Raw genomic sequence first — 9,666 nt, 5'->3', positions numbered from 1 at the left:
GCTTTGCACCAGGGTGTCCCTTTGCTGTGTCAGACCACCACAACACAAGCCTGAAGTTGGCGTCACACCTAGTACTATCAGGGCTACTCTTGAAACACTATACCCAGTGGCATTGCTGTCACTGCTTCCAAAACTCCATCACAGAGATGGTGCCAAGGCAAAAGGACCTCCTTGCACTGGAATATTGCACTGATGCCTGCAGCAAAACCACCTCTGTCAGCCAGTGTCAGTGTCCCAGGAGGGACATGTGAGCCAGTAGCAGACCACAGCAGAGCAACCTCGTAATCTGCAGATCTGCTTTACTCCCTGAATGTGTCCCAACTGAGTCGCAGTAAGAGAAGTGATCGTCCGACTGGGTGCTGTGAGCACAGTGATGTCCTGGCATGTTCAAAGTATCACACTGCAGACATTAAACACAACATAATGGAAGATTTCTTGTAATTTTCCACTAGCTGCAGAGGAGACTTTAGTCTAAATCCGTGCAGTTCCTTCTATGTCTCTCCTCAGAAGACACCCTAAAATTACTAACATTAGTCCTGTTAAAAGTACTTTGATTCCTAGTGATATTAGCTACTGAATTTTGAGACTTGTAGCTAATGCTCTGTACCTGGAACAAATCCCTTCCATGCACTCAGGATAAGAAAGTAATCTCAAGAGCCTTTTGAATAAGCCCATGCCGTGCAGATTTCATGCAGAGGCACACAAAAGAGCCCTTGCAAATGTACTCTGCACAAAACTGCAGACATGGACTTGTTTGAAATAACACATAAGTACTTCTGTAGAAGTAACACATTTATGCACATTTATATCTTCTGTTTTTGACTTTTCCTCCGCTGTCTGCATCCACATAGCTCTCTCGGGATCCTACTACCAAGAGCAGCCTCCTTTTATTTTCATCTTTTTTTTTTTTTTTTTTTTTTTTTTTTTTTTTTTTTTTTTGTGATGGCACCTGGCTATTCCCTTTTATTTCCCTGTACAGACTTGAGTGTTATGTTTTGTCCCCCATTTCAGCAGGGATAACCACATGCCCAGGAGTGCCCCCATGGCATTTAGGCTCCTCTTAGAATCACAGCACAGCTGCAGGTGGCAGGGACCCACGAGGCTCATCAAGTCCAACTCTTGTTACATCACAAGGGCCACGGGGTGGGTCCAGGTGGGCCCAGTAAGTATTTAAGGGCAGGCTTGGGATGTGCTCAGCTTTCTCCATGTGGGACACAATGAGGTGAACACCAGGCACCCGACCCAGCGTGGGACCTGGCCCCAAGGTGCTCCTGCTGTGCTGGGGACTGCGGCTTTTCCTCGGGAAAATCCCCGACGAGGCTGGAGGCCGGGGAGCTCCAGGTAAGACCCTGGGGGGGGGGGATTTGTGGGGCTGGGCCCCGTCCCCTCGCCCCGCTCCTCCGCGCCGGGGCCCGCTAGGTGGCGGCAGCTCCTCGCGGCTCTGTGGTGCGGGCTGAGGGGGGTAGGGATGGAGCTGGGGGGGAGCCACGAGCTGCTGGACCCCCAAGGGCTGCTGAGGGGGCTAGGGGTGGCTGGAGGCCTCCATGTGCCCTCCCGCCGGCCCCCCATTAACCTCCCCGGGTGTTTCTTCTCTCGGGGCTGGAGCATGGCTTGGAGGTGTCTGTTAGCTTTGGGTAGTAGGTTTGGGGACAGCTTTGTGGTTTGTGAGAGCACGGTTAGCTTTTTAGGGCAAGGGATGTTGCATCCTAACCCTGCACAGGCTGCATGACTCCCATCTTGTGCCTCCTGTCCTGTGGATCCATCTCCATGTGTTTAGGAGCCTTTTCTGTGTGGGGGTGCCTGAGCTCTTAGCAGCTAACACAACCACCAGAGAAACTGGGGAGCAGGATTTGTGACTGGCTTTGCAGCAAGCAGAAGAGATGGAGGTTTGCAGCCATCCACGGTGCCTGCTGCTCGGAGGTTACCGTGTGTCCTGGGTGTGCTCCTTGGGCACTGGGAGAAGTGCATCAGGGCTTGGCAGAACAGCTCTTGTCCTTGCCTGGAGTGGCACCTGGTTATGGGCTGTGCCCTGATGCTATTACAGGCCAATGCAGCTTCATCCCATAGTAAAGGCCTTAGTATGTGGCTTCATTTAACTAGTAACTGTTGGACCAGACACAGTTTGAACAAAATTTCAGGTGAAATTAGTGACAAAGCAGAAACAAGCTTTGCTGTTGTTCTCTACTTTACACCGGGACCCTCACATTGTGCCTTTTGCTGTGCTAGCACTCGATGTGTTAATTGAGTGAAATCAGTCCTGGCTAAAACCTTTATGCTCTGCACATGCAGCAGAATTGCTTTGTTACTCTATTTATAGGCACAGGATAAATGACTTGATGAAGGTCAGGTGAGAAAGTTGTTGCAGAGCTGCGAAGTAAATAAACACACAGGCAATGGGGAGGGGAAGGAGGACTGTGATGTTAGCTCAGATATCTTAATTCCTTTTTCATTGCCATTAGGCCTGTCCATGCCTTTTGCCTGCTACCCTGTACATCTGTGTGGTACACACACTCTTTTTTTCCCTGGCTGTGGGGAGCATCCCTCCTACTGCAGCAGCAATGCATTTCATGGGAATGTGCCTTTCTGAGTGTTTGCCTGGTGCTTTACTTAGGTGCAGTGCTGGAAAGAGAGCAGCCCTGAAGTCTTTCGTCTCTGGTTACAGATTTGCTGGGAAACTTTCAAGAACTGGGCAGTTTTCCCAGTGCCTGATGTCTCTGGCTTGTGCAGTTTTTTAGCAGAGTGCAGGGTCACCTGGGCATCTTTGAGTTGTGTGGAGTGACAGGTACCCTGGCTCTTGCTATTGTCGTTCCTATAAAATGGAGTATGCTTCGCTGCATTTTTGTTACCCTGAAGCTGCCTTCTGCTGTAATGTTTCTCTAATATCAAAGACAGAAGGCTGTTCCCAGTAGTTGGCATACAAGACAGCACAACCTGTAAATGAAGATGTGCAGAAATGTGAGTCTCGATATTCCATTTGCTTATCTTCATGTAGCTCACCAGAGGGTATCTCTTCCATCAACCACTTATCAGGCTGTTGAAGTGCTTACCCAGCTGTGCGAGAAAGCCTTGCTCACCCTGAGCTTGCTTTTCATGGAACAGTCCAACGAAGTCAGGGCCATCTATTCCCTGGGGTTCATTTGAGTCCAGTCCCTCTTCCCCTTAACACTTTGGTGCAATCTAACAGTGGAGTGAGTTCTCACCTTTTTCTGAAGTGCTGTTTCTCCTCCTGCTTTCCTGATATAATGTGTAGAAATGCTGATATCCTGTGGATGCAGGTGCTCAGAGTTAGCTCTTCTCTGAGTGGCAAAGGGAACTTGTTAACTGTTAACTCAGTGCTTAATTGATGGTCTAACATGCTGGGTGGAAATGCTCCCTTCTGCCCACTGTGGTTCTGTTACTGCATTGTGTCACTGTACCCAAATCCGCACTTTGTCAATGCTAAAATGTTAATTGCACTTGATACAGACAAATGGGATGAATATTGGTAGCTTACATGGAGCTCGATTCCCCTTGTGTGTCTGTTCTGTGAAACATTCGGAGGGCTGAGCGAAGGAAGGGAAGAGGATGCTGAGTTTGAGGCCCTTATTTCCATTTGCTGAAGTCAAATGAGTGGAATTAAATGTGACCTGTCTGAAAGCCAACCTTGTTTCCAAAAAGTGCATGGGGAGCTGAGATCAGAAGACACATTGCAAACATTGCAGTAGCATAACTTGAGGCAAGTGCAATCATTTACTTGACTAATGAATCCCCTGGGCTGCTAGCAAGAGAGCAAATCTCTCATTCATCTTCTTAATTTAATAAGCAGAGGGGTTGGCCTTAAGGGTAAATGAAATGCGTAGTGATCCCATGAATGTTTCAGCAAATTGATGTACAATAAGATAAGGGAGATTCAGCAAATGGCTTACTTTATTCTGAGAGTCTGTCCATGGGTTTTAAGGGGAAGGGAGAGAAGTTAGAGCTGATAGCTAGCTCTGTAGTGCTCTCCACTGCGGTTCTCTCCTGATCCATCCAGTTTCTATGGGCTGGAACACATTGTTAGGATATCATCTAGCGAGCTTAATATAACATAAATGCCTGTTGTGCTGGGTGCTGCATATAAGACAACCATTAAAGAGCTTGACAAGCTTGCTGAGCTATGTGACACATGAAAGGCTGAGCTGGGAATATAATCTGTAGCAGATCACTGTCATGTGTCTGAATCTGCTGTGAGGGATCCCCCCTTGGAAGGGTTCATGGAAGAGCTGGAAGAAGTCTGTACTTGTGGGGGGTCTAAAGAGGCTCACTCCCCTCTTCTGTGCCCTTAATTATTTTAAAGAAATCAGTGGTGTGAAGCAGTGAAATACTTTAATGGATAGAAAAATGATCGTTGCTTCTGCCATCACCGCAGTTACTTCTGTGATCACCTACGTAAATGATACTGTGAGACTGAGGCAGGGCTGAAGTCACAATGCTGCAATTGATAGTAAGCTGCTTAGCATAAGAACAGGGTGAGGAAGCTCTTTACACATGCAGTGAAGCTAGTAGGTTGGAGGCTTCTTTAAAAAGCAAACCCCAGAAGGGAATACTTAAACTTCAATTAAACCGTAAACCATATAAAGTGACTTTTGGGAGGCTGGCTAAAGCATAAAGAAGCTGAAAATGAAAATACTTGTTCTTGGCTATTGTTGGAGAGAGGATTTGGGGATTAGATGGTCCATTGCTATTGAATGTAGTTCATTACTTACAATCTTCCAAGGCCCTTTATAAGGAACACAAAATACAGAGCAGCAAACTGCACTGAATTCTCAAATTTACTGCCTTTAGGTATGTCATGGATTTCAGAGTCCTTGAAGTCCAACTGCTTTGTCAGATTTTCTGTTAATGAAGGTAAAATATACAGTTATAATGAAGTTCATCTATTGCATTGGAATTTGAAATAGCTGCCTTTGTGAACTCAGTCTTATTTATGAACTCGGTCTTCTGGAAGCTACAGAATATGGGTTTAAGTTGTGAAACTTTGGAGTTTGATGCTACAAGTAAGATGTAGCAATCTGCTATTTTTAACTGAGGTAAATACTTAAGTGCTAAACCAGTTGTTAAAGTAATGCTGCTCAGTTCTGCTATTTCAGGAGCCAAGCTGCAGTTCTGAGAGCCTCTGGGACTGAGGGCCTTGCACATGTCAGTACTGCAGCATTTATGGTGCCACACAGTGAAATCCCTCAAACACCCAGCAGGTGCCTGGGCTTGTTCTGAGCACACACGTGGGCTCTGTGCACTTGAGAGCTCTCTGTTTGCTTTGCCTCCCACTCCTGTAACATGCCTGCAAAGTGCAGCAGTGATGTCCATGAGGTGATCGCTGTCAATGCTGTGTGCAAGATGCTTCTGTGTCAGGAGCACCTACAGCTTCTGGGGTGTGGGTAGCTTTATGCTGTAACAAAGAAACTCTGACTTAATTGGACTGCTAATGTTTTGTGTATCCTCTACACTACTGTAGCTGTATGAGATGCGTGTTTTAGGATTCTGAGGGATGGGGATGGGATGAGCATGTGCCTCTGCTCAATGAGGAGTCCCTGTGAGCTGGAGCACTCCTTAGATGTTGTATGCTGTCCACTCACTGCTGTTACAGTTCAATTGCTGTCTTCATCCCTTATTGTGACAGGACTGGCTTTGTCAAACAACGTGGGGTGAGGGGATGTGCCATGGTTGAGCCTGAGGTCAGGGAGTGGAGCTGGCTGGTGCGGGTGTCAGTGGGGCTGTGATGGGGTGGAGGTGAGGAGCAGTGGCAGGATGGGACCTTCCCTTCTGCAGGACTGCCCAGCAGGGCTTGATCACAGCACAATGTAATGATGTGGCCCAGGGGCTCCTTCACAGCCCCTGGGTCAGTGTGTCTGACACCCCCCTGTGTGTGCAAGCCCCATTTAGGGGGCTTTGCTCCTTGACCCCCCTCTGCCTGTCTCTTGGTGGGTGCTTCAGCACTGCTTGCTGGTGTTAGTTCAGCCCGCTGCTGTGCTGCTGTAGCCTGCTCTCACTTGAGCTCTGCGCTGGTGTATTAGAATAATGAAGTTTTTGGCTGTGCTGCTGGCTGTCACGTCCTTCCGAAGAGTCTGGGCAGTGTTCAGATATGGAGAACAAGTAGTGGAAACATTAAGTTGATTCAGCCCAGTGTTCACCTCCACATGCCAGGGCCTAGATAAAGTTACGGGTTCTGTGTGAACCTGGTGAGCTGGGGCGAGAGGCACCTGTGGCTGCAATGTCTGATTCCTGGTTCCCAGTTTGGTGCCTGCAGCTCATTCTGGACTGGAAAGTTGGTGTTAAGCAGGTGTCAGGTTCACAAGGAATAATCTGCCTGCTGATGGACCCTGGGCTATCAACAAGCAGGTTGCACATTCAGGCACTGCAGCCCATGCATTCTATCTCCAAAGGGCCCTTCTTGCCTTGCTGCCTTCCCGTGCAATTGAGGCATTTGGTCAGGGCACCGCTGTTGTGTGGCTGGTGAGAGAATGGCTCCAGAGAAGCTTGGCTTGAAATGGAAAAGCTGTATGATGGGGATATGCAAGTGCTGTAATACCAGCCAGGGCCTGAGTTTGCATATTCCTGCCTCTCTGAGGGTGGCCGGTGCCAGATGTGTCTGAGAAAGATGCCAGAAATTCCTTCGTGTGCTTTTTTAAAATGTCAAACTCTTCTGCCCGCTCCACCGAGCGATGAGATCCTGCGTGCCTTTGGATGTGCCTCCATGTTCAAAATGGTAGTTCTGCACCTCGTTCCAGAGCTTGCTGGGTTTCATTTGGCCAGAAGTCCAAACCTCTCCTGTACTCCTGCCCCAGGAGGTTTAGCCTTAATGCATTTATGTGTACAAGGAGAAGGGAACATTTCTGTTTTTACAGATGGCGTGGATTCAGGAAATCCAGTCAGCTGGTGTGGATCTGGAAACCATTCTGCCCTTATTAACACCCTCCGATGATATAAACAGAGAATCCCCAAAGCAAGGAGCAGTCTAAATAAAACTTCAGGCCAAACCAGAACATCTAAGGTGTGCCAGATCTTGCCTCAGGGAAAGAGGATGGGAAGTGCCAGGAAAGGGAAGATCTTAATTTTGAAGAGAAGAGCCCCATGATCAAGGCGAGTCTGTTCTCTTGCCTCTGCCTCCTGGGAGAGGGGAGAGCAGAGGAAGGGATGTCCTAGGCAAAGGGCTTTTCTCTGCCACTGCCTTGTCCCTTCTCTTGGAAATGGCTGGTGAGGTCTAAGCCAAGGATTCTCTCAGGACGGGGGTTGGAGGGTAGAAAGCCGTGATAGATCTGAGCCTGCCCTTGCTGTCTGCCTCAGCTCCCTGTCTGTAGCACAGAAACAGCACCCATGAGCAGCAGCTGCAGAGCGGTACCTGCAGCTGGTCGCAGCTCTGAGGTCTTGCTGTGTGGCTTTGGCCTTTGTCTGGAGGGAGCTCTGGTGGCAGCATGCCACCTGCTGCCAGGAGCTGGGGACATGCCACTTGCTGCGGGTGAAAGTGGTGCCCAGGGTGTGCCTGTGCTGTGTGCTCTCACCCTGGCTTGGGTTTTCAGTGGGGAGTGGAAGCTGATTTTTAATGGGGTGCTTGTGAGGGTGTTTCTGTGTCCTGCTGAATAGGCTGTGACAGTTCTTCCAGGGTTGACATCTCTGATCAAGGCCAAGATAAAGAAGGGGCCAGAAAATGTGTGATGCAGCTTGGAGATCTGAAACATCAAAAAGGGAATTTCCTCCTTTTCTTCTACAGTCTCATCTTTCTGCTTTCCTTTTATCTTCTGTTCTTTCCCTGCAACTCCTAGTGTAAGTAAGAAAGAATTTAATATGCTAAGACAGGAGAGAAGTTGTTCCATGCATTGCAGATGCACAACATGTCTTCATTAACTCCCCATGACATTCAAAATAGCTGGAGATAGACAAACTAAATCTGGGAAGACAAATATAAATACTGTTCTTCCCTTCCTCTCGCCCCTGCACAGCGCACCCCCCTAGGGCATGCATTCAATTACTGAAGATGAATGGAGCAAAGCAGTGCAGCGGGCGGGACGCTCGGAGCGGTGCTGCCTGCTGCTGCCATCAGATGGCCCCACACTTCACAAAATGTGCTCCCAGCCGGGGAGATCTCCGTGGGGGCTGCAGCCCCTGCTTCCCCTGGAGGGCTGGGAGTTTGCAGGAGGCAGGGGTGGCTAGCGAAGCATTGAGCATTGGTGTTCGGTCTGATCCGGGAGCTCTGCAGGCTCCTGAAAGTTTCTGCGTTTCCTAAATCTCTGCTTCCTGACCCCCTGAGGTGTTTGCAAGGACAGACCTTGGTGTTTAAGGCATTGGACAGGGAGTGAGGGCAAGAGCTTGCTGTCCCCAGCCCTGCAGCATGGGAGTGGAGGAGGGTGAGGGAGCTTTTCTGCTGGGTGTGTGGGCATGGGCTGGCAGCAGTGGTTCTGCTCTCCGGGACAAATTGTGTGCCAAGGCACTTCGGCTCAAACAGATCTAGGTGGCATCACTGAGAGCTCGTGGTGGTTCTGGCTGGCTTTTGTTCTACCGGCTGTTGGCTGGAGATGGCCATTCTGGGTGGTCAGGTCCGCTGTGGCTTGTCTCCCCAGCACAGGAGGGGTTTGGGGCTCAGATCTGTGCTGTTGGGGGAGGAGAGTTGGTGTGTAAGGCAGCACAGGTGCAGAGAGACTGAGCTCTTAGATACAGCATCCTATCCTGGACACTGTGAGCACATCTATGGCTCCTGTTCAGCAGCGGTTAATGTGCAATCTGTACAAGGCTTTGTAATTCGGAGGTCTGAACTGAACCTTTTCCAGGGGAGAGCAGTCCCCATGCCCTGAGTTCGCAGCCAGGTACCCAGAACGCCCCGGTGTGCTGCGGTGCAGGTGCACGAGGAGCTGCTCTTTCATGCCTCCCCGCCCGTACTTCGCCAGACTCAAACTCCATTCAAGCCTTACTTGCCTGCAGTCTCTGATCTCGGAGCTCTTCTGTTGCTGCAGAGCTGCAAGAGTTAGGGTGAGTGCGATTACTGTGAGCTGTGGTGAGCAGCTTCCCAAGGAAGGACTCACCATCTCTTCCCATTATAGTCTTTTCAGTTCCCTCCATCTCTGTGCACAGCAGATGATTATCTCTCAAAAGCATTCTGATTTTTTTCCCTGTGCAGTTCAAATTATCCTTTCCTAAGTGCATTACCTTGCATTTGTCTGCACTGAACTTCATCTGACTTCGTGCTGCCCATTCACCTAGCTTTGTTAAATGTAATTGAAATTGAGTTTGGGCTTGAGGGAGGCCCAGGGTTGATGTAGCAGAAAAGTAGAGGGCTGTGTTTCCAGGACTGAAAAATGCCCTGTGAGCTATTGCAGTTGTTGAGTCCTGTTAAATCCAGTTGTGTTCATGTTACAGTGAATTAAGTGAACATCAGAAGAAAAAAGGCAGGGCAGAATCTCATCTCTGCACCATCAAGACTGGTGTCTAGTTTTCTAGCTTAAAACGAGAAAAAATGACTAACCTTGCATGAATTCATGTTTATGCTCCTTTGAGGTCAGAATCTGTCCCTTGGAAAATCTGCAGAAACTGCAGCTTTTTATTTCCAGTAGAAGTGGGATGAGAGCAAAACGGGGATTGCTACCTCCTAAGTCAGAGGACAAGCCCTGAGGGCTCGCTACAGCCCCAGCAGGAATCAGGACACAGTTTTCTCATTAA

General features: G+C 49.0%; 1 protein-coding gene across 2 annotated transcripts in view; it reads left to right on the top strand.

Moving 5' to 3' along the window:
* The first annotated feature begins 943 nt into the window (after positions 1 to 943).
* Positions 944 to 9,666, top strand: part of PAPPA (pappalysin 1) — a 361,581-nt gene continuing 352,858 nt past the window's right edge. Inside the window, exon 1 of one of the 2 annotated variants that reach the window (XM_084494331.1) lies at positions 944 to 1,341. The gene's annotated coding sequence lies outside the window, so the exon portion shown is untranslated. The remainder of the gene's footprint in view (positions 1,342 to 9,666) is intronic. The other variant, XM_084494334.1, reaches the window with a different exon arrangement.

Source organism: Aythya ferina, assembly GCF_964211825.1.
Source record: "Aythya ferina genome assembly, chromosome: 20".
Lineage (NCBI taxonomy): Eukaryota > Metazoa > Chordata > Aves > Anseriformes > Anatidae > Aythya > Aythya ferina.
Note: the sequence above shows the minus strand (reverse complement) of the source record. Positions and strands in the feature narration are given on the sequence as shown.